The 20972-nt window shown below is 38.2% G+C and overlaps 1 protein-coding gene across 4 annotated transcripts in view; it reads left to right on the forward strand.

Annotated features, from left to right (window-relative positions):
- Positions 1 to 10566: 10566 nt before the first annotated feature.
- kank1a (KN motif and ankyrin repeat domains 1a) overlaps positions 10567 to 20972 on the forward strand; it is a 274650-nt gene continuing 264244 nt past the window's right edge. For 2 of the 4 annotated variants that reach the window (XM_063068969.1, XM_063068968.1), the window contains exons 1-2: positions 10577 to 10694; positions 11090 to 11332. The gene's annotated coding sequence lies outside the window, so the exon portion shown is untranslated. Of the gene's footprint in view, positions 10695 to 11089; positions 11333 to 20972 lie in introns of all 4 variants that reach the window. The other 2 variants (XM_063068970.1, XM_063068971.1) reach the window with 2 other exon arrangements.

The following is a 20972-nucleotide window of genomic DNA, read 5'->3' on the forward strand; positions in this document are numbered from 1 at the left end:
CTTTAGGACCCGGCGGCACACCAAACCTACGCACATCCTCCCGTATACTTTAAATCATCTCTAGATTACTTATAATACCTAATGCTATGTAAATAGTTATTATACTGAATTGTTTAGGGAATAATGACAAGAAAACATTTTTTTTCCAGCAAAAACATTCAATAAAACATAAAAATGTACAGCTTCAAACGAACTGAATCAAACGCATGGTAAATGACCTATTGGAATAAATGTAGAATATCACTGTCACTATAAAACTTCAGTAACTTGTCTTTCTGTTTATTTAAATCATATACAGTGGTAGTTCCGACACTATTTTCTTCAGTAAGCGGCCGCACACACACACCACAATCAAGCTTCTGCAATAACTCCACTTTCTGTGTTATTGATAATGATAGATGCTTCCTTCTCTTTTTCTCATTGTTACCCATAGGGGTATCTGCAGCTCTTTTTGACATTTTCACAGTGAAATTAAACACAAAGTCAACAGTGAACACAAAATATCAGCGAACAGCAAACGCACGTGTAACCAGTACGAGCGCTGAGCCACAAATAACGTCTAGCGGCCTCTGCTAGTGCTGCCACGTCACACCTGAGTGACATTAGCTGTTGGCAAAAAAAACTTCAGTTTTTGGATTTCAGAATTTCAGATAAAGGAATGTGCACCTGTATTTTATGTTGTCTATGTGCAATAATAAACCTGATTCTGATGATATCCATCTACTCCACTGTTATACTTCAAGAACGATTACATAAAATTTATCTTTATACAATTTATTATACAATAATAATAATTCTCTTTTGACAATCACCTCCCAGCTGGAATGAGAAAAGGATTAAGTAACTATCGTGCTAAAACTGTAGGCAACATTTTACCCAGGTGAGCAAACACTTATTCGTAAAATATCACGGTAGGCACAGTAGGGAGATCAGCTACTGATCTGACTGGTCTCCTGGTGATTATAGTATAACGTAAAACAGCTGTAGACTAATCTCAATCTAAACAATGGTCAGTGAAAGTTTTCAAGATTGCATACCTCAAAAGTGCTGTAGAACACATCTGTCCCAGAAGTCTGATTCAAACCACTGCTGAAAAGATGCAGTGAAACTGAAATTAAAATGTAACTTGCTGGAAACAGTAAATATAGATCAACATTTCAGGTATTACTATTCATCAATAATTGGCAAATGTTACTTTCTTTACTCTTTACAGTTGTTGGTGGATCTACTGTCATTTTTATCCATTCCCTGTTTTGGTTTCTGACTTCTAGCTTTTACATGCACAAGGGAGTTAAAATGACATCTAATAATTCTAGCTTAAATGAAACAAAAATTATGACTACAGTAGCTATTTCCCCGACCTGAGTATTTTTCAATCACGGTGAACTCAGAGACCAATAAAAGGAGATCTGGGGAATGCATTTCCAAGTTACTATGTGATTCAGTTCATTCCAGTTGCACATTGTTTCTGGGTGGTCAGGCAATTAAAGATATTGGTATATTTCCAGCTTTTGCTTCTTCACAGAATGTATCATAGGTCAGAGGATGCAGAGAGGGATTTAAACTGCCTTGCAGCGCTGAAACAATATAACGGTCAGTCTGGATCCTGGAACTCAGAAATCATGTCATGTAAATGGATATACACAGCTGTAGAGGGTCTCTGGAATTCTTTAGCCAAATGAGAATCACGTTGTGGATTTATGACTCCATGTGGTCAAAAGGCCAAACTTAGGCAAACGGTAGATAACTCCAACTAACATATGACTGAGTCAACATAGGATTGAATCCAATGGTGAGTGAAACATGATTAACTGAACTCTCACCTCACTACTGGTCATTATTGTTTGAGTACTTGGAGCTGAAATGCATTGTGGCTACATATTAGATTGATTTAATAGTGATTTTGGAACTATACCAAAACTCTTTAGTACGAGACTGTTAGATAAAGTAAAAGCTGAACAGTGGAAAAGAACAAATGTAGTGCTAAAATTGCAAAGGATGTGAAAACATAGAAAAAGTCTATCAGGAAAAAAAAGCGAAATACTTATGTAATGCACCATTTAAGGACAACAGACAGATTGCCTGAATTGGGTAAAGCCGAAAGATATTTACATTTTGTTTTATGAATATTTCTACTAAGAATCTTTGGATGTGTTATGTTTGTTTTAGTGTAGAGAAGCAAATTGGATTAGAAGTTGTTTATTTTGAGCTGCAAAGCCTGAAGCCCTGTGAAAGCGAAAAAAAAGGCCCATCCTTTCACCTTCTGAACACATCAAAAGAAAACTCCAAAGTTCAAGCTGTGCATGTACCATTCCTGTGTTTGTTTTGATCTTTGTCTAATCCATCTGGAGAAAAAAATGCTGGTAGAACAAACATTTATTCTTTACTTCTTTTCTCTTAAAATTCACAGTGAAGAAACTGCTCTTTCCCAGCATCTGTTTCCATCACAGAACAAATTCTCCATAAGAGGGATGATTCTTACAAAAACAAATTCTTACATCAGAAGTAGACTCCATTTCTCCCTGCAGATACGTAAGTTTAATTAATCATATTTTAGTGAGTTGTATGCGTGTGAAAGATTGAAAAAGAATCAACTTCAATTGTAGTCTTCCATCATTCAAATAACCTAACACGATTTAGTCTTGGATGTCTGCTTAAGAATACTGATCATTCAGAGTACGTGGAAATGAAATAGTAGATTATATCTCAATAAGAACCTATTCCTTCATGAAAAAGGGAGAAAGCAACATTGATAGAAACTAAAAACCATTCAAAGAAATACAAAACAAAAAAAAGTTAGTTTTGAACTGAATTTATGGATTATTTTAATACCAAGCATATTAAGCATTTGTTTTATCAGATGAATTGTACAAATGAATGATTATATTGCTTGGCATTAAAGTAATACAAGAAATACAATTTTGAATTAATAGTAAAAATAGTCCCGTTAAAAACATCCGTAGCATAGTTCCCTACAATACATCCAAACCTTAATTTATGAAACTGCATGGGAGTCTTATGCCTTCTCATAGATGGAAGGTACATATTGTGCTTCTGTAAGGATTCCAGGCTATTACATTAATTATTGCTGCCTGAAATAGCTTCTTAAGGCTTTTTTTTCCTGATACACATTTAACCATTTAAACAATTAAATACAGTAGCAAGTATTGTGCCAAGAACTGAAATATTTAATTGGTTTCAATCTGCTCACTACATTCCTATACCTTAACATAATAATTCTGTGAATAATTTTGTAACATTTACATTTTTATATAGATACCTATGTACACGACTATAACATTTGTAAAAAAAAATTGGGTTATTAAGTTGCTGTACCAGGTTGAGAAATAAAGTCTTATTGGACATTTTCAATGACAACAACTATACTTCACATTCTCTCCCCAAGTTATGAATTGCTTCTGTTTCCAAATGAAGGTAAATTCTCCCTCAGACATTGAAATGTTAATTGTTTGGGAGGTCATCAGCTCTCAATAAGCAACATGCTTTGCAGCCAGAAGTGATCACCAGTAAACATAGAAACATAGAAAATAGGTGCAGGAGTAGGCCATTCGGCCCTTTGAGCCTGCACCGCCATTCAGTATGATCATGGCTGATCATCCAACTCAGAACCCTGTACCAGCCTTCTCTCCATACCCCCGATCCCTTTAGCCACAAGGGCCATATCTAACTCCCTCTTAAATATAGCCAATGAACTGGGCTCAACTGTTTCCAGTGGCAGAGAATTCCACAGATTCACCACTCTCTGTGTGAAGAAGTTTTTCCTCATCTCATTCCTAAAGGGCTTTCCCTTTATCCTCAAACTGTGACCCCTCGTTCTGGACTTCCCCAACATCAGGAACAATCTTCCTGCATCTAGCCTGTCAAATCCCTTTAGGATTTTATACATTTCAATAAGATCCCCCCTCAATCTTCTAAATTCCAACGAGTATAAGCCTAGTCGATCCAGTCTTTCATCATATGAAAGTCCTGCCATCCCAGGAATCAATCTGGTGAACCTTCTTTGTACTCCCTCTATGGCAAGGATATCTTTCCTCAGATTAGGGGACCAAAATTGCACACAATACTCCAGGTGTGGTCTCACCAAGGCCTTGTACAACTGCAGTAGTACCTCCCTGCTCCTCTACTCGAATCCTCTTGCTATGAATGCCAGCATACCGTTCGCCTTTTTCACCGCCTGCTGTACCTGCATGCCCACTTTCAATGACTGGTGTATAATGACACCCAGGTCTCGTTGCACCCCCCCCCCTTTCCTAATCGGCCACCATTCAGATAATAATCTGTTTTCCTGTTTTTGCCACCAAAGTGGATAACCTCACACTTATCCACATGAAATTGCATCTGCCATGAATTTGCCCACTCACCCAACCTATCCAAGTCACTCTGCATCCTCTTAGCATCCTCCTCACAGCTAACACTGCCGCTCAGCTTCGTGTCATCCGCAAACTTGGAGATGCTGCATTTAATTCCCTCATCTAAGTCATTAATATATATTGTAAACAATTGGGGTCCCAGCACTGAGTAGTAGCAATCTGTGACAGAAACCACCGTAGTCTCATAGAAATGTGTAGATCAGCCAGTTTTGGAAGATGCCTCACTTCTGATTAACTGGGAATTATGTTTACCAACACAGGGAGAACTCTTCAAGTCTCTTGCAGATACCAGGGATCTTTGAAACATTATTGTTGCTTACCTGAAACACAGTGAAAGAATCTCTTGATTCTTGAATAGGAGGAAGACCATGGTTTATTACTATGTCACTATCAACAAATATTTATGATGTTCTTATATGTCAATATTATTTTTTGATGCAAAATATGTTCTTCAAAGTTTATTGTCAGAATGTCTTCTTTTCAGAGTCAATATTGACAGCTTTGGTATATAAATTGTTCTATAACATGACATAAATATGAATTAGTATATGAATATAATTTGTGACTATGTTGAAAAGATAAATAATCACACCTTTGGTGGATGCTAACAAAATAAGAGTAAAATTTATTATCAATAATTTTATATATATATATATATGCCACTCACCTATATCCTATGTATACAGGTAAGTGGTAAGTAATTATACACTGTTTATTTTAAAAGGCTAATGTAACTGAAGTTTATAAATTAATATCATTTATTTATAATGTTCTTGGTGAATACAGAAAAAGATGTAAGATTTCAAACAAAAAATCAGGATGTTATCTTCAAAACTGTTCATTGATGATGCAATGAGATTAATTGTGCGAAGCCCATGAGATTTTTTTGCTATGAATTGAAGTGCAGCAGTTACCAATCCATTCAAACTTCAGGATTTTCACAACTAAGTATAAGATTCACATGTACCCATTTAACTTCCTTATGTACTCACCATGGGTTAGCAAGTTCAGCACTAACCAAACCAAAAGTAATGTGCTGCTAATTAGGATAATGCAATACTGGCTTAAATAATCATAGCAAAAGCTTGATTTGAAGAGATGTAGGGGCGCCAACATTTTTCTAACAGCAAGTTTTCAGAAGCTACCTCTTTCACTTTCTCAAGATATGATTTTACATCACGATTAAAAATAACAAATAAAACAATTTTAAAGATGATTTAAAACTCCTAAATATACTAAAATTTTACAAAGATCAGAGCAGCCGTTCCTCTCTGTTGAGATATATAATAGAGTACAGCTAAAGTAGGGTCCAACTTGGAGCAATATGTTTGTACAGATTCTCTAGAGTACATGGGGATGCTCTTGACCGAGGCAGTCCCCCATGGAATTTAGTAAAAAGTCTAATATCAGAGCACAGCTATCTGATAGTGGCTTCAGGATATCTGTTCAGTGAGTGTGCAGAGAAATTCCTAGCTTACTAACTGTTGTGCAAAATGAATTACCAGTTTCATCCACAAATGCCACTGTTTCTATTCATTTCAAATTATATAGTAATTCAATAAAAATATCTCTTGACTGCATCATGTTTAATAACAAGAAATTGCAGTGTGCCTCAGATATATCAGCCTTTCAGGATTCTAGAGACAGGTTACCATGGTGATTTCCATAATGACAATGGGAGTGCAATGACAGGCAGTAGGACTCCTCTGGGAAACCCTTGCCACTTGCTCCGCCTGGCCCCAGGAGAAATATGCCTGTAACATCACGGCAGTTGCCCGCTTCCATGTGTGATACACCTACATGCAGGTATCACTGGCCGTGCAAGAATCACAGCAGCTGGCATTGGACACACATTTGACAAAGCTCCATTAGCAAAGCAGGCCATAGGAGCAGGATGAATTTAGTCAAAGGACATTGAAATAGATTCTTTCCTGAGCCACTTTTTGAGTGCCTGTCCAACCTTATTTAACTTGAATTTAATATTAACTAAAACACTAGCAAATTGATACCTAGAACATAAAAATTACTTGAATCTATTTATATGTTTCCATAAGTCCAATCTGTAAGAGCTAATTTAAAATAGTACAAAAGCCTTTGCCATGGTTTAGCTTAAACTATGTAGGATAAGTCTTTGGTGACAGAGGGAAATTGAGGGCTGATGAATCAATATACCTAGAAAAAGCAGGTACAGGTGAGCAGGAACTGAGGGAAGTCAGTCAAAGGATAACCATATGCACAGATATGGCGATGAAGCACCTCGGTATTTTCCTGTATTTGCTTTGTGACAAGGCAGGTCGGTAGCCCTGATCATTCTGATCCTTGCTCTATGTTCACCTCCACAACGTTCAATCATGTGTCAGTAGGCATTCACATGAATAGCTGCATTTAGTTTGACAACTTTCCATTGAGGACTACTACTTGAAGAACTCTAGCCATAAGTTAGCAACTCTCACCAGTCATACATATGGAAGTTTGCTGTGTAATAAGTGTCGGGGATTGCACTGTTTTGGTATACTATTTCTGGCACATTGTGTGCATTTAATAAGTGATTCTTCTGCACGTAGAAGAAATTAGTTGTGGTTGAATTAGCCCAATTCAAATTAGCCTAACTTTATTGACCCCAAAGGAAATTACGGTGTCACAGTAGCATTACAATTGCACAGATATACAAAAGTAAGAGTATTAGAAGAGAAGTAAGAAAGAATAAAGAACAAGTTACCTCAAACAGTCTAACAGGAGGTGGGGTGGAAGGGGTCATCACTTCTGTGGCTGTAGGTTGACTCATTATAGAGCCTAATGGCCAAGAGTAAGAATGACTTCAGATAGTGTTTTTTGAAGCAGCGCATTTATCTTAGTCTTTTTCTAAAAGTGCTCCGCTGTTCAGCCAAGATGGCAAGAAACATTATCCAGAATTGCCAGGATTTTCCATCGGGCCCTTTGTAGACATATATAATGTCAAAATTCACTCTGGATTGTCATGTTGATACATTATATTCATGATGTTTAATGGGCTTACAGAGGAAAGTGAGGAAATCGCAATAAAAACCAAAAACTCTGGAAATACTCAACGTGTCAGACAGTATCTAAGGAAAATCCTTTCATCAGAACAGTTCGGCCTGTAGTGTTGATTCAGATTCTCCTCCCACATCTATATGCCAGAAAGAGTGGCCTACAAATAGGACTGACCTTTTATTTGAGAAGTGTTGCTGTACATGTGGAAAATGTGTATTCCCTTTAGATGAAGAAGTACTCTTCTAATCTGGTCTAAATGTGCCCATGAGGTTGACCCATAAATGCTGACTCAAGTGGCCCAGGAAATCATTCAGTTGCCACCAAGCACATTTTAAAGGGAAACTTTGCACAGGCAATAAACATTGGTCTTACCAGTCATAGCCAGATCTCTCCAATTGAATATATATACTTTAAAAAATATGAACAAAGCCATTTTATTTCATTTAATTTCAATGGTTTAAATTATGTTCTGGTTTTAGATTTTTTTATGTTTTAATTATTTTAATCTACTTGTATTTTTAATAGAACTAACTGGAGATAGTTTTAAAAAAGTTCAAATGCCTTTGACTAGGGATGCTAGTTTTGTGCCTGTGGGGAAGCAGTAGTGTTGGCAATGGGGACAGAGACCAAGCATTAGGTAGGGTCCAGAATAATCCACCCCATTATAATCAGATGTCTTTGCTTCATCATATGTCCAGGAAAGCTTTCTGTACTTGGTGAATATTTTTGTTGTTACCAGCATTAGCAATGGTCAGAGCACAAAGTGTTGGCATGGGTATGCCTGGGTCATGCACTGCAGACCCAGTTATTTGGTTCCAAATATACCTGGCCGTCCTCCAGTGAATTTTTTCCCAATTCAATTCATTCATGCTTTTTCTTTGATCGATTGTTTGCCCTAACTTTTTTGCATAGATTTCTGCAATGTCTCCAATAGGCATTAAGAAATAAGTCATGCTGGTCCAAACAAGTTGGACTATTAAGATCCACATATTTGACTATCTTCACATTCCTTTCAACAAGTTCCTCAGCAGAGAAAAACATATTTTCCACATTAGATTATTGCACCAGTCAATCAATTATGCAGTATGATGTATGCAAACCTTTTCCGTATAAGTCTTTCAGAATAGTAACTGAGGTAATTGAATCCCGAGTATATCCTAATTCTCTAATAGCTTTTGAATGTGCTATTTGTAGCAATGATTGTTACAGCAAAGCACTGGTTATTTTCTGACAAAAGAATCTACCTTGTAAATTCAGTGCAGCTGGTAGGCTTCTTTTCCCTCGACACAGTAAATGTTTGAAGATCCTGGATGCAGCTAAAAATGTACTCTGTTACCTCTAAGAACTATGATGCAGAATTAGATATTGAGCCATAATTTATTTAACAGAACTTCTGACTGTGTTTGCTGTTATTAAGACTTGGCACTCCATGTATAGGGTGTTGAAGATTCTGCTATGGTAATTGGCTGGAAGTGCAAGTTGATAATATTGCAAGGAGGGAATTGGACAAGCAATTGCACATCACCTTAATAAATCAGATTGAAGACATGAAATTAATGGTTTCAGGCTGAGTTAACTAATCCAAATCAGTTCAGAAAGTGAACCCACCTGCATGTACTGTATAACTCTGACAAAGTAAAAGGTTGGAAAATGGCAGGAAAGGGAAGATATTTTGAAAGTCAAAAATGGCTATAATATTAACAAAATGGTTAGAATAACATATGGGAAATACATTTAGGGCAAACTGGAGATATAGGAAGACTGTATCAACAATCCAAAAGTCTAGAAAAATATAAATTAGGAAAAAAATTGAGATCTTGCTAAATTGCATATTTATATTTCTAAATAGTAAATTTGTTCAATATGACTTTTATAAAATGCACAGTTTAACATGACATAACTGCTGAAAAGTTTTCTAACTTTCCTACATTTAATATAACATAAAAATAGAGCTTACTGAATGTGAATCTTTCCATACAAATAACTTCTGTGGGCTTGTTAAATACAATTAAATCTTGGGGGCCATGTAAAACATTAGAAAGAATTTAAAAAGCAAACAAAAGCTGCATCTCTACTCAATGCACTGCAGACCTACCCACCAACTTTTTACTGTGGCTTGGAACGTTACTATGGGAGACAAGAGCAGAATGCATTCAACTTGTGCAACAACCTTCCACTGTCAGACACGTAGTCTTCTTGATGAGAATTAAACTGAGGCTCCTAATGTTCTCTCAAGTTAATGTAGAAGATCTTAAAGTATTATTTTGAAGCTGACTAGGAAATGTTCCTCTTGTCCTGAACTCTGGGTGTTCAGGAGAGCTAGTTTTGTGCAAATGGACTCATAGAGCCAGAGAAACAAAGAACCAAGAAGCACAGAAATAAGAACTTTGGTCCAAGATTACTTAACTGAATTGGTTCCCAACTGCCTGCTTTTGTCCCAGATCTCTCTAAACACTTTTCTTATCCATGTACCCATCCAAATATCTTTAAAATGTCGTAATTGTACTTGCCTCTACTACTTCCTCTGGCGGCTTGTCTTGTCCGGTCCTCCTCTCTATGTGTAAACATTGCCCCTCAGATTCCTTTTACAGATTTTCCCTCTCACTCTAAGCCAGGGATTCCCAACCTTTTAATGCCATGTACCAATACCATTAAGCAAGGGATCCATGGACGCCTGACAACTTACACCACCTTCTTTTGGGCTTCCACAGCTATTTACCCCATGTTTTTAAAACCTCTAAAAGATCACTGCTCAGCCTTGCATGCTCCAGAGGAAAATAATCCCAGTTTATCCAGCCTCTCCTATCAAGTCAAACCCATGAGTATTGTAATATCTTCATAACTTTTTGCATCTTTTTTTTATTTTGCTGCGTTTCTGACATTACAACAGTGACTAAGCTTCCAATTCACTGCATTGCCTGTGAAATATCTTTGACAGGTGAAATCCTCTAAATAAAAGTGCAAGTCATTCTTTTATCTCACCCTGTAATTTTGTTCCTTTATTCCTTTCGCACTGTTAAAAATCTACTGTGGTCGAGCTGTCTATAATGCCTTAAGTCTTTGTAATTTAATTCCTTTGGGAAACTCAGTGCGGTGACACTACAACTCCCATAGTTCCCCTACGTACTTACGTGTTCATGCGCGGTGCGGTACTGCGACCTGTGTGCACAAAGCGGCGAGACTGCAGTTTGTTCCGTGGGGTCGGTTACGAAAGGAGGCGGGTGGAAGAAAGTTAAAGTTACCGGTCTTTTGGACAGAACCAGCTTCCCTCTGTTTTGTGCAGTGAACAAGGTCAGTCAGCTGCGAAGAGTTTTTAAGAGAAGATTGTAGTTCGGTAAAAGTTGTAGGTCTTTGCTATTTTCTCGGTGGCTTACATTGGAGAGCAGGGAGTGTTGTTTGTAGAATGAGAGTGAAGGAGCTTTTCGCTATATCTTCTCAACAGGATAAATATCCTTTAAAAATAACTTGCACTTTTTTATGGGATTGTACACATTTGTATTACCTGCTAATTTGCATCACCGGCGAATTACTGTACTTGTTCCTAATTAACGTAAAAGTTTGAGTCAAAATATAACCCATAATCTAAAAGTTTGTAAATGTAAGCAGTGATTATTGAGTTTCCAAGTGTCTTTAGCTTTTTTTTTGCTCTGTTAGAAAATTTTAAAAACTTTTTTTTTGGATGGAAGGTGGTTGAAGAAAGTACGCTGTCCACAGCGATTAAATAAATATTCATGACCCGGGACAAGTGTTTGATCCGAGTGAGAGAGGCCAGTTGATGTGGATAGTAACACGTCCAACTCACAAAGCAGGAGCGGTGACCCCGAGTGGAGGGTTTTCTTCTCGCGTGCTGAGAGAGCCCTGTTGCGGGCGACAGAGTTTACCTTGGCCAGAATCGTGGACGCTACTGTTTTCTTTGTTAATTCCCCAAGGTTAGTCTTATTTTCCAAGTGTCCCCGTTTCCTATCATAGTGCATATTCGTAATTTACTTGTGTAGAAGGAAAGTGTAACATTCAACCAAAAAAACTGCAAAAAAGCCTTTGAAAAGACATATATCCAAGCAACTTCTTAATTTTTAGAACAAATTATTTCTAATACTTTTTGTTTAAAGATCTACGGAGGTGTTCACGGAAACCAGGGTCTTTTTTGGGTCTTCGATTTGAGTTCCTTTTCACTATCTAAAACTTCAGTGCATACTCATAACTTTTAACAACCTGATGCAATATTTATTCTGAGAATTGATTGACGATGTCAATTCTAATACAAATGGTTTCGGTGTGCATTCTAGCTGTTTCTTGTTAATGAGAGCTTTACCATTGAATGGTACTGTTAAAATGTATTTGCTCTTTGAATATTAATTATTTTGTTGGCGAGGTGGTGCCTGCCCCTTCATTTTAACTAAATTATGGTGTTGACTTGCAGGTTTCGCAGCTGTGCTTTTTGTTACAGTGCTCCCTGCAGGTGCTTGGTGTAGACGTTCCAGTCATCTACCACCCAGTGAAAGAGAAGGGTCTGGTATTATAGACGTCAGCCTCTTGGGCGGCGGATTAGGTACAAGTTAAGGAGCAGTAGTTTGGCCAAGGATAAATGAGTATCAACTCTGTAACTTGCGAAATGCAAACTACAATAACCCCCTCACTCTGTGTGTGTTTGAGTCCTTCAACTGTCTAATATGATTTGGTGAGCTGAAAAAGATTATTACAGGAAAGATTCGAGCACGGATAAAGCAGTGGCTGATTGGCAGCGAGCAAAGAGTAGGAAATAAAGGGAGCCTTTTCTGGCTGGCTGCCGGTGTCTAGTTGTGTTCCGCAGGGGTCTGTGTTGGGTCCGATTCTTTTTATGTTACATGTCAATGATTTGGATGATGGAATTGATGTTGTTGCAAAGTTTGCAGACGATATCACGATAGGTGGAGGGGCAGGTAGTTTTGTGGAAGTAGAGCGGTTGCATGAGGATTTAGACAGAGTAGTGGAACGGGCTGAAATGGCAGATGGAGTTGTGTCGGGGAAGTGTATGGTCTTGCACTTTGGTAGGAGAAATTAAAGGGTTGACTACTTTGCAATTGGAGAGAAAATTCAAAAATCTGAGGTGCCAAAGGGGCTTGAGAGTTTTGTACAGGATTCCCTAAAGGTTAATTTGCATCTTGAGTGTGTGGTGAGGAAGGCAAATGCAAAGTTAGCATTCATTTCAAGACGACTCGAATATAAAAAGCAAGGATGGAATGATGAGACTTGATAAAACATTGCTGAGGCTCACTTGAGCAGTATTGGCCTCCTGAGAAGGGATGTGTTGAAACTGGAGGGGGTTCAAAGGTGCATGAAAATGATTCCGGGATTGATTGGCTTGTCATATGAAGAGCATCTGATGGCTCTGGGTCTTTAATCACTAGAATACTGAAGAATGAGGGGTGACTTCATTGAAAATCATGAAATGGTGAAAGAGTGGGTGTGAAGAGGATATTTCCTGTGGTGGGAGATGCAGAGGAATTTCTTTAGCCAGAGAGTGGTGAATCTGTAGAATTCTTTGCCAGAGGCACCTGTGGAGGCCAAATCTTTATGTATATTTAAGGCAGAGTTTGATAGATTCTTGATTGGTCAGGGTATGAAAGGATATGGGGAGAAGGCAGGAGATTGGGGCTGAGAGGAAAATTGGATCAGCCAGGCACAACAGACTCAATGGGCCAAATGGCCTAATTTGGTTCCTATATCTTATGGTCTTATGAGCTGAGTTTTATTTTGTAGAAAAAGAAAACATAATTGAATGGCAGAGAATTAGCTGATACTGCCTGTATCACTTGGGGCAAAAACAGCATTGTAACTTTTATTGCTTCGAAACTTAACTGTTCATTTAATAGACAGTATTTCCAAATTTTGTTAAAGCAAAATAGTTATAAGATGGTATGAGCCTTGCTGTGAAAGGCTTTTTGAATCTTAAGTGGCTATGATGGATTCCATTTTGTGGAGAATAGAGGAAAACCATCTTTTTATATGAGTTTATCTTCATCTAAGACTAATTTTACCTGGGTGATATTGACTACAGGTAATTGAACTCTTCCATAACAGAATTAGATCTAACGTCAACAGGATTTCTCTGGACATTAGCTTTAATCTACACCTTCTGGTTCAGACTTGCAAGGGTTTAGGGGCATAATTGGAATTATCGTGCATAGTTTCAATCACATCCACAGCATGATTTTAAAATGCTCATGTTCTACCTACTGGGCAATGGCAATTTGCATTGCAGTTTTGTCACAGTGAAATATACAACAGAAAGACATTTAGATACAGGGAAATAGTTGGGCAGATTTGTTCAAAGGAGTGGAATTTACAAACCATTTATCATGTTTATTTGTTAGCTCATTTCCAGTTTGTGGAAAGATACTTTATTTTTTCTCTCATTCTACTTTGAGGAATTTTCTTCCTTGAAGCACAGTGTATTTATTTTAAAAAAACAGATGAATGGATTTATGGAACTTAAGAAAATTGAGGGATGTGGAGTTAGTGTTTCAATATACATCAGCTGCAGTCCTGAGGAGTAATGAAGCCAGTTCAAAGGGCCCAATGACCTACACTCCTGTTCCCATGTTCTTAGTTTTAAAAACCGATCTCCTAAACATCAATGTGACTGTGAATGAAGTCACTGGAGAGACACTAAAGCTGGTGATATAGAAGTCTTTATTCATCACAACAAGTAGGCAGCATTCTGGAAACACTCTCTTCAGAGGATCACAAACCCGAAAGTACATCACATTTTTATAGCCTTAAGATCAAACGTAACAGGAGCTGGTACAGTTTCAATAGTTACAATGACATGTTTCCTTCAATGCTTCCTTTGAATTGCATATCTACAGTGACAGACACCGCTGAATGGTCAAACATCTTTGTTACAAAGTAATTCACACAATATAGTCTAACAGTGTCTCGTGGCAGAAATCAGAATCAGGTTTATTATCACAGGCATGTGATGTGAAATTTGTTAACTTAGCAGCAGCAGTTCAATGCAATACATAATCTAGCAGAGAAAAAAGTAATAAACAAGTAAATCAATTATGTATTTTTTTAAAAGATGTGTAAAAACAGAAATACTGTTTTTTTTAAGAAGTGAGGTAGTGTCCAAGGATTCAATACCCATTCAGGAATCGGATGGCAGAGGGGAAGAAGCTGTTCCTGAATCGCTGAGTGTGTGCCTTCAGGCTTCTGTACCTCCTACCTGATGGCCCTGGGTGCTGGAGGTCCTTCATAATGGATGCTGCCTTTCTGAGACACCACTCCCTGAAGATGTCCTGGGTACTTTGTAGGCTATTACCCAAGATGGGGCTGACTAGATTTACAACCTTCTGCAGCTTCTTTTGGTTCTGTCCAGTAGCCCCTCCATACCAGACAGTGATGCAGCCTGTCAGAATGCTCTCCATGGTACAACTATAGAAGTTTTTGAGTATATGCTGACATGCCAAATCTCTTCAAACCCCTAATAAATTATAGCTGCTGTCTTGCCTTCTTTATAATTGCATCGATATGTTGGGACCAGGTTGGATCCTCAGATCTTAACACCCAGGAACTTGAAACTGCTTACTCTCTCCACTTCGGATCCCTCTGTGAGGATTGGTATGTGTTCCTTAGTCTTGTCCTTTCTGAAGTCCACAGTCAGCTCTTTCGCCTTACTGATGTTGAGTGCCATGTTGTTACTGCGGCACCATTCCACTAGTTGGCATATCTCACTCCTGTTCACCCTCTTGTCATCACCTGAGATTTTACCAACAATGGTTGTATCGTCAGCAAATCTATAGATGGTATTTGGGCTAAGCACACACCCCTGAGGTGCGGCAGTGTTGATCATCAGCTGAGGAGGAGATGTTATCACCAATCTGCACAAATTGTGGTCTTCCGGTTAGGAAGTGGAGGATCCAATTACAGAGGGAGGTACAGAGGCCTAGGTTCTGCAACTTCTCAATCAGGATTGTGGGAATGATGGGATCCCAGACATCCAAAGTTAATGTTGTCAGGGCTGTCTCTGAGTACACAAATATCATAAGTACTCAGAAACTATTGATTGTCTATACCTATAGCCATGTTACAACATCCTTCTGGGTCTGCTGCTTTATCTCAGTCACAATGGTGCAAATAATTCAGCCATGTTGCCTTGTTTGATGCAAGCCACTTAACACAACCCCATTGTCTTAACGTTTGGCTTTTGCATATGCAATCTCTTTGTGGAGCAGCCTGTGCTTTTAACTTCAATTTACTGCTTGCAATTTACAAAAAAAACTGAAGGCTAATTTTAAGCTTCCTGAATATATTTACATTTATAATCAGAAGCATGGTTCTTGTTTGAATTAATCTACTATATTTACATATTGCAGAATATTCTATAAAAATCTTCATTCTGCAATTATAAACAGTGGAGTAAAGAGCTGGTATCTGAGATTTCCCTCTGCCACTCAGAAGCAACACAATAAAATGCTGAGGAACGCAGGTTAGGCAGTATCTATGGAAGTGAATAAACAGTTGAATTTTGCCTCATTCTTGACTTTGAAGAACCTCAGATCAAAAACGTCAGTTTCCAATGATGGATAGATATGCAGAATATACAGGATGTTTTAATGATATCTCCAGTGTAACAGATGTAAGGAGGTTGGGTCTATTGAGCTAAGAGATCACTCGAAGGTTACTTTTATTCTACCTCTGCTGTTGCAAAGCCCTACTTAAATTGTAGTATGAACAAAAGATGTCTAAGACAAAGACAAATTGTGGAAAAATAATTGCTTTTATTGCAGTAACTTGCAGAAGTTATTAGGTTATTTGCTTCAGGGTGGGGAGGATATTACATTAAGTACACTTAAATCCATGCCTGTGGCGTGTTTTACCATAACCGAATACTTTCCTTAATGCGCATAGCTTGGTGCACCACACTTTATTGTTGCAGTCTAGGGAGGTGATTGGCTTGGTTGGTAGAGTGATTGCCAATGCATAGTAGGGGGATTGACTGCAGGCCCCAGATGTGGCTATCGTGAAGGTCAGAAACAAGAGATTGGGAAAGCTGACGATATTGTTTGTTGTGAGTAGAAAAGAAAAATGGGGGATATTCTCCAGGTGTATTGACCATCGGTGAGCACAAGGACAGGTGTACAGTTTTGTCTTTTTTTAAAGAAAGGATGTTAATGAGTTTAAAACAGATGAGGTAACTTTTTTTTCTCAGAAGGTTTGAGTCTTTGGAATTCTTCCTGTAAGGGTGGTGGAAGCATTGTTTGCTTCTGTTCAACACGGTGGTAGAGAGATAATTGATAAGCAAGTGTGTGGATTTGCTTTATATGTGATGTGTCTGCGATGCAGCGTGAACCAAATGAATAGTCTCTGATTCTGTAATGTATGTTTTTTTCAGGTAGATGGAGTGGAGGTTATAATGAATTGTTAACTGGTGGAGTAGTGCAAAAGGGATGAGTGGCTCAGTCATGATAATGTATCTTTGTGTGTGCATTGAGCAGCTAAATTGGAGGTAAAAGACTCCAGCAGATTGAGACTGGTTTTGACCGTCTGGTCCATTGTATTAAAACAGCAATATTGAGCTATCCGCAGTTTGCATGCTAATGCATTGAAAATGTTTTGTAGAAAGTAACTCATAAAGGTTAAAGGAGGTGTATGTGATAAATGTGTTCAGTTATGCTGATAAGTGCTGGCGGAGACATGATACTCCATATGTCATGAAGCTAAAGAGCAGTTAAGGAACAATTACAATGAATTTGGGTTAGCTCTTAAAGAGCAAAAACTAATCGATAAAATGGCCAGAATTCCCCTTGTTTATTTGGGACACTATGCTGCTTAATTGGGACAGGAAGTTGTTGCTGAACGGTTTATAATTAGCGTCAGTCACGGCCACCCAATTGCACGTTAGACACTACACCTGTGCTTCAAGGGAGTGGTTTTCAAATAGCAACAGTTGTGTGTTTGTGTTCAAAAAGCAGTGATTTTTTTTTTGTTCTGTCACTGACGATTTGACCAGAGATGAGCAGTAAGACAATTTGAAACTGTTTTGCTCACTGTGGTTTCAATTATTTAGGCTTGGAGATGCTAGAAATGGGTGGGAGTGAAAATGAAACTATTTCACTACCCTGAGTTAGGAACTATGAAGAATTTGAAGATGTCAACAATCATCTGGAGTTGTACAATGAAAATGAAGAATTGTGGGATGCAGTCGTCAAAAGCATCGTATGAAGGCAGTCCATTACCTGCACTAGGTGTGTGTACTGATTTTGTTCATTTGCAGAATAACTGAGGAACAATACTCAGCTTTATCAAGTTCAGCTGTATTGTCTGTCAACCATGCTCATGTATACTGCCTAACGAGACAATGTTCCTCCAGGCCAGGGTGCACAATAGAGTACCTGTAACTCTCACACACAACACATTGTAGCACTACCACAAATGAGTTAACAAATAATAAGGTGGATATGTGATACATGTTTAAAAAGTAAACAGTATAATGCTACTGGCACTTCATAGTGATGAGACCTAGGTGGTGGCAGGGAGTTCTGTCGTCTTGCTGCTTGGCGGAAAAATCTGTTTCCAACAATCTCTTTGATCCTCTACAATCAGACAAGAGGTAGCTTAGCATTAGGACAAGCATTGTTAACGGTTCTTGTCCTAATGTTATGCTACCTCTTGTCTGATGGCAGAGGGTCAAAGAGATCATTGGATGCATGGGAGGCATCACCAACAAAAGGCATACACAGTGCTCCTGATAAATATCTCTGGGTGCAAGAGAGACCTTGATGATCCCCTCAGCAATCCTCACATTCCTTTGTAGGGACTTGTGGTCAATGCTATGTAATTGCCATACCAGACAGTGATGCAGCTGGTCAGGACAGTCTTGGTGGTTCTCCTGTTTTTTTTAGAAAAAAAATTAAGGTGCAGAGGGGTGGGGGAGAGATGAGCCTCACTTGCTTTGATCTCCTCAGGAAATGCTGTACTTTTTTGACAGAGTTGGTGCTGAGGGACTAGGTGTGATTGTTCCTTATGTGCACTTCTAGAAAATTGGTGCTCTTGACTCTCTCTATGGAGAAGCCATGTACTTACAGTGAGAAGTGATCATCCTGCATGTTCCTAAAGTCTGCAATGACCTCTTTGGTCTTATCCATGTAGTGACTTAAGTTGTTGTACTCGCACCATTTTACCAGTTACTCTACTGCCTCTCCATGCCATCTTGTTATTGTTGTTGATGAGGCCAGTCACTGATGTGTCAATGTACTTGAGGATTAGGTTTGAACTACATCGGGCAATGCAGTCACACACCAGCAGCAGGTTGAGCACACAGGCCTGAAGATAGCTGGCGCTCAGCGTGATGGAGCTAATACCATATTACTATGAGATGTTTCTGCCAACACAGACTGACTGTCCAGAATCTGGTTACAGAAAGGTGTTGAGACCCAGCTGGGTTTATTGGTATCGTTATAATTTGAACTGTATTTCAGTTAAATACATAATTTGTTACACAGTTGATCAGTAGTTCACATTTTTATACCTTTTTAACCATTTCCATGAAACTCAGGCTAATTGGAGCAGATGCTTAATTAAGCCAATATGTCCTGATCTGCTCAATTAACCAGAATCTACTGTATTACAATCTATACTAACTTGAATTTGAAGGATTGTTATGCTGTAAATACCATTGATTCATGGGTTGCAGTCCTTCCCATAAACTTGAAAGTTTTTCTCCAGATTTTGAATAGGACCCATGCCATAATCAAGTTGCAGTGACCAGAATCAATTGTTCAAACTTTTAAGACTGTGGTACCACTGTAGATGAGACTGGATCAAATAACTTTATTTGGATGATGTTCATAATTGCGTTTAGGAACTAATTAGTCTAGAATTTGTAACAATTCAAATTTGAACCTGTTGAGTTTATTGGAAAGCAAACAATTTTTGTTCACAAACAAACCGCCAATTTTACCTTTTTGTTCTTGTAAATCCACCAGACATTCAAATTCACAGTTTAAATCTTTTAATGGCCATATGCAAGTTTAGTGGAATGAAACTGAAAGGGGTTAATTTTTCTGCGGTGTGTGTGTTTATGCAAGATATATACATGTAGATCTTTCATTTCACCCACAAAACTTTTCTTCTTTAGTATTTCAATTGAATGGAATATAGTTGGCCTCCTGCATGCACTTGAAAGGGAAGAATATGGTTCGTACTGATTGAAAATGTATTGTGCAATACTAACTGAATACATAATACATCATACAAATTAGTTTACTTGGTAAATGACAGTATTGATGTGTTGCATGTTCATTGTTTAAACTCTGAAACATATCTATGAGAATAATTTAAAACAGACATGCTAGCTTTTGCATTTTACAGAACGATGATCTCAGATTGTCAAAAACATGCAATGTTTTTTAAAGAATCAACTGATTGGTAATAACTAACTTGGGGGAAATTATTTTGGGGTTATTTGCTCATTTCCATTGTCTTTAAAAGAGAATTTGATCGATTAATCCTTATTAATATTTGAGATGATGTTGCACACATTTTCCAGCTTCTGGATGAAGGAATCAATTTTGAACCCTTGATTTCAAATCCATGATCCAGTCTGGGGAGAAAAGAATGTGTACAGCATCTTTACCTTGCTTTGCCTTTTATTTTGCTTAAATTGCATGTATTCCTAGATGTAGGAGCATCCCATTTATGAAGTTTTACTGTAACACATTACCCAAGGAACCAATCGTGTTCTATTTACTAGTTCAGTTTTTAATATGCACCCCTCTCCTCTCATAAGGATACATTGCACCAAAATGCTCTTAATGCCCAGCCTTTTGAATTTACAAATATTGCCAACATTTTTATGTAAATAACATACATTATTTGCAGGGTAGTGAATGTCAAATGGCTTCTATCCATTGCACACATTCCAATCCTGTTTGGAAAGGTCCTGTAGCAAGTAGCAGCCTCATCAATATTCTACCTACGGCATTTATCAAGCTGTCTTGCAAATGGACAAATAATACACCTGCGTTAAGTAGGCAGGCGGGTTCTGTTTCAAAGCAGCTGCAGACTCGGGCCAAAAGTTTAAGTGCTGGGCAATTTTCTTAGTGAAGGAAGCAACTGACAACAAGCAGATTGGTGCCCACTAGAGAAACCACAACCAGACATGAAGGCTTGGGCTTTAAGCTGCCAAAAATAGTGTGGACATACTTTGAGCAACTAAAAGACCATTTCTGAAATGTGGATAGCTGAATGTAGGGGACAGAGATAGAGGTGTGTAAGATAATGAGGGGGTTTAGAAAGGGTGAAAGCATATAGTCCTTATCTGAGGAAGGGGATGCTAAAAGCGAGAGGCCATAGATGGAAAAATCAGAGGTGAGGGATTTAAGAGGGATATCAGACAAATTTGGAATGGGCGATCAGAAATGGTGGTTGAGGTGGGCACATCTGGATAGGAGAGATTGAGGATACTGGACCAAATGAGACAGCTCTTAAAGAGCAAAACCCACTTTTTGGAAAGCCACCTCACACTGCTTTGTCCATTACCATTTCTTCCTGCTCTGTAGTAATGAGTTCGAGGGATGGAGCACA

This window comes from Mobula hypostoma, chromosome 16 (genome assembly GCF_963921235.1).
Source record: "Mobula hypostoma chromosome 16, sMobHyp1.1, whole genome shotgun sequence".
Lineage (NCBI taxonomy): Eukaryota > Metazoa > Chordata > Chondrichthyes > Myliobatiformes > Myliobatidae > Mobula > Mobula hypostoma.